The sequence below is a fragment of the Macrobrachium nipponense genome, chromosome 44, assembly GCF_015104395.2.
Source record: "Macrobrachium nipponense isolate FS-2020 chromosome 44, ASM1510439v2, whole genome shotgun sequence".
Taxonomy (NCBI): domain Eukaryota; kingdom Metazoa; phylum Arthropoda; class Malacostraca; order Decapoda; family Palaemonidae; genus Macrobrachium; species Macrobrachium nipponense.
In genome coordinates, this window is record NC_087221.1 from 40,364,307 (window position 1) to 40,368,891 (window position 4,585).

A 4,585-nucleotide genomic window follows, 5' to 3' on the forward strand; every position below is an offset into this window, starting at 1 on the left:
TCCGGCGACTCCCTTGGTCACAGACACATAGTCTTCCTTCCTGCCGCCATCTCAGCTCCCGCATATGGCTTCTTCCCCTTCGGGGTGGGGGTTTCTCGCTCCTTCTCTTTGCCCGATCCATCGAGTGTGGAGGTGGGGGCGAGGTACCCCGACATCCAACTGTACTCGGGGTCTTCCGTTCGTTCGGGGTGGGACTCCCCCCCCCCCCCCCCCCCCCCCCCCCCCCCCCCCCCCGGGCGGAGCCCCCCCTACTAACCCGACCTTTGCCGCCTCAGGTGCTCCTGCTGCGGCGACAACCTTGGCCAGGTATGGTTCTCGCTGGGCCTCCAGGGGACGCCGAGTGTTCGGGGGCTGTTGCATCACCTGGCGGGTGCTGCTCCGGTCACACATGGACCGGTGACCACCATCACTACCACCGTCTCGACTCCGGGGTATGCAGCCCCTCCTCACCTTGTGTACACCCAGCACGTGACAACGGTGACTCCCTCAGCTGCGGTGCAGGCCCCGATTGCTGGTTTCTCGAGGAAGGTCGTGACTCCGCCGCCCGGGTTCGCCGCTCTCGCCTCAGCCCCCGACTTTCGGTGCCCCAAGAGCTCGCCCCTGGACCTTCCACCCGTAACCAGGATGTCGCTGACCGCTGTCCCGCCTCCTGCTGTACCTGCCGTTCCTGCCATGCCTGCCGCTCCTGCTGTGCCTGGACCAGCCCCTGCTGACGTCGTTCCTGCTCGTGGTGTTGCTGCCCCAGTCGCAGGTCCTTCCGGACAGGTGCAGCTGGGCCGTGTTGCTTCGGCAATAGCCCCGGCTCCGTCCTGGATGGAGGACCTGACGTCTGTCCTGAGGAAGCTGACGAAGAAGAAGGAGCTGCCGCTTCTTCCCCTTCGACTTCCAAAGCTTCATAGCCGAGGAAGAAGAAGGCTGCCTCCTCCCCCCCTAAGAAGTCTCCTTCGGGAACTTCTAAGGGCCCGTCTCACTCCGGTGGGATGGGAGGTTCTTCTGCTGGTCCTCCCGCTCCTTCGGGAGCGGGGCCCGTCTCTCCTTCCGCAAGGAAGAAGAAGGGGACCAGAGTGGTACTGGCTAGCACCGGTACTTCCTCACCTGGTGCTAGGGGTTCTGCCGCTACACCAGGTTCCGGTTTGGCCTCTCGTTCGTGAGAGGTACCGAGTGTACGGTCGCCTGCGGGTGACCGTATAGCCAATACTCAGGCTTCCAAGTTCGCTCGGCGCTAGGACCGAGGCACAGAGCGGAAGACTGGCGAGGGTCGCTCTCGTGGCGATCCGCAGGTGACCAGGGTTGATGCGATGGTCCCAGACCGGCCGCGGGCTGAGGCTAGGAAGAGGTCCCCTCGGTTGCCGAGGCTGCTCAACGCGCCGTGAGGACAGGCACCGCTCCCACCGCGACAGTGGTCTCTGCAGGTCCCCTGACTGCCGCTCCCACCGGGACCGGGGGGGTAGGGGGACCAGCAGCAGCTCCTCTGACGCATGGGACCGGAGCCGCTGTTCTTGGTCTAGCCGCTCTCCTCAGGAGAGCCGCGCAACCAGGCCTGCAGCTCGATTGGGTTGGCAATCGCCTGCAGCCCCCCAAGCACGCCGGTTCTGTCGGTGGGCGAGGGGGGAGCGTCAGGTCTTCCTCTCCGATCCCTTCAACTTCCTTGGGTTACACCGGGATGAGCAAGGTGATCCGGAGTGATCATGAGGAGTGCGCTCCTCACGGTCCCACCACGACGCCTTACGAGCCAGGCACGGTCTTAGGACCGACCAGGTCGTATGCGCAAGTGGCAGGAGGAGGCCAGGAGGGGTCTGTCGCAGTTCCTACTTCCGAAGGAGGAGGGTCTCAATAGGCGTTCTTGTTGGAGGGACTTGACGGTCCCACTCCTCAAGATGCAGTCACTCCCGAGATCCAGAGGTCGTTTGCAGAGGTTATTGCTCTGATTCATCAGCACAACGACCTCGGGGAAGGATCGCCACTCCCACCTTCTGAGCCCACGTCCCGGCTCGAGTCGTTCTGGGGTCCTAAGAAGGAACCCAAGACGACTGTGGGTCTGCCGCGATCAGCTCTGGCTGACTCGGTGCTGGGCCAGGTGGACTTGCTTGTCTCCGGACAGGAGGGTTCGCTACTTTCCAGCAGGTCTTCCAAGCTACTTCCTACGCCTCTAATGCGACTGAGGAGATTCTACGTGCCTTCAAAGGATCCTATGCCGCCCAAACAGGTTAACCCAGAGCTAGCTAGGCTAACTCCAGGGGTGTCTCTGCAGCAGCTCCTGTCGGAGAACTTATGGTTCTCGCAGCAAGAGGCACTTGCATTGGAATCCACCGCCATGGCGGCATTCCAGGCAGTCTCCTGGTTAGACCTGTGGTCCCTTACGGTGTGTAAGGTCGTGGCCACCTCAGGAAATATCACTCCCAAAGGTGACCTGGCTTTTGGGAGACTGTGCCAGTCTGGAGGTAGAGCCATCTCCTACCTAGCCCACCAGACGGCAAACCTGTGGGCCAACCTGGTACTTCGGCGTAGGGACGCAGTCCTCACCCTAGTGACCAGGGCGGCTGGGCGTGAGGCGGCATTGGGTCTTCGCAACGGACTGGTGCGGAGTTCCTCCTCTCTCTTCCCAGGAGAGATGGTGGACGCTGCGGTGGAACGACGGCGCACTGATGACAGTGACCGTCTAGTCCACCAGGCAGTCTCGAAGGCGTCTGGGCAGCCTCGATCGAATGCGGCCAAGCCCAAGAGCTTGGCTAGCGCTTCCTCTGTGGCTAAGACGATTCCATTGTCAAAGCCCAGGGGAAAGACTGCCTTCGACTTCTTCTAGGAGCGGTCGCCATCAGCCCTCCTCCCAGCCCTCCTTCCCACGAGGGGGAGCTGGGAAGAAGTCGAAGAGAGGCGGGAAACGCTAGGGACGGCGTTCCCCCGCACCTGCTGCCAGAAGTCGGGGGGTGCCTGGCGAGCCATTGGGCAACATGACAGCGCTATGGAGCGGAGGCCTGGATAGTAGACGTCCTTCGGGAGGGGTATCTACTACCCTTCAAGTCTCGGCCACCCCTCACCTCCAACCCGGTCCACCTTCAGACCTACGTACCTGGAACATCAAAGGACGTAGCCCTTCGGCAGGAAATCCAAGCCATGCTGAGCAAGGGAGCTGTGGAGATCGTCAGGGATCGTTCACCGGGCTTCTACAGCCATCTTTTCCTGGTGGAGTAGTCTTCGAGGGGGCTGGCGCCTGGTGATAGATCTCTCTCCCCTGAACCGATTCGTTCACCAGTCTCGGTTCACGATGGAGACGGCACGTTCCGTGCTCTATTCCATCAGGGAGAACGACTTCATGCTTTCGGTGGACTTGAAGGACGCGTATTTCCAGATACCCGTCCATCAATCCTCCAGGAAGTACTACCTCCGCTTCATCCTCGACGGGACGTTGTACCAATTCAGGGCACTTTGCTTCGGTCTCTCAACAGCCCCACAGGTGTTCACGCTAGTGTTCACTCTGGTGTCTGCTTGGGCCCACTCGTCAGGGATATGTCTTCTGAGGTATCTCGACGACTGGTTGGTCCTGGCGAGCTCCCTCTCGCAGTTGCTACAGGACAGAGATCGACATCTCGAGTTCTGCCGCAATCTGGGGATCGCGGTGAACTTTGAGAAGTCCGATCTTGAGCCCAAGCAGAGGCTGAAGTACCTGGGTATGCTGATCGACACGGTAGCAGGGCGAGTCTTCCCCGCAGACTCGCGGATCAGCAGATTCAGGGAGGCGGCCTACCAGTTCCTGTCTCTGCAAGAACAGCCAGCTCAGCAGTGGCAGGTCGTGATCGGCCACCTGTCGTCACTTGAGAAGTTCCTCACGGGCTTCTTCACCTGCTGTCTCTCCAGTGGAGACTAAAGGAGAGTTGGTCACAGGCAAGAGACCCACCGTACTTCCCAGTGTCCCTCACAGAGGAGGTGAGGCAGGACCTAGCCTGGTGGGTGGACGACAGGAACCTCTTAAGAGGAGTGCCTCCCCGCACTCTCTCTCTCTCTCTCTCTCTCTCTCTCTCCTCCTCCTCCTCCTCCTCCTCCTCCTCCTCCTCCTCCTCCTCCTCCTCGGATGATGTTGCTGTTTCGGATGCGTCATCTGAGGGATGGGGCGCACACCTGGAGGAGTTGCTGGCTGCAGGAGTGGGATCGTCACGACAAGCACCTTCACATCAACGTCCTGGAGCTCAAGGCAGCGTTCCTCGCTCTCCAAGAGTTCCAGGACCGCTTGATGGGACACTCGGTGGTGTTGATGTGCGACAACACCACAGTAGTGGCATACGTCAACAAACAGGGGGGCCTAGTGTCCCTCCCGTTGCACCAGTTGACGTTGCAGGTGCACGAGTGGGCCGTGGCCCACTCGGTAGAGCTGTCAACCCGCTACATTCCAGGCAAGAGAAATGTAGAAGCAGACAAGCTCAGCCGTCGAGATCAGGTGATAGGGACTGAATGGTCCCTACACCCAGACGTGGCGAAAAGGCTCTTCAACCTGTGGGGGCGTCCAGTAGTGGATCTGTTCGCCACCCGGCACAACAGAAAACTTCAGGTTTTCTTCTTGGCCGTGCCAGACCCATGGGCAGCTGCAGAG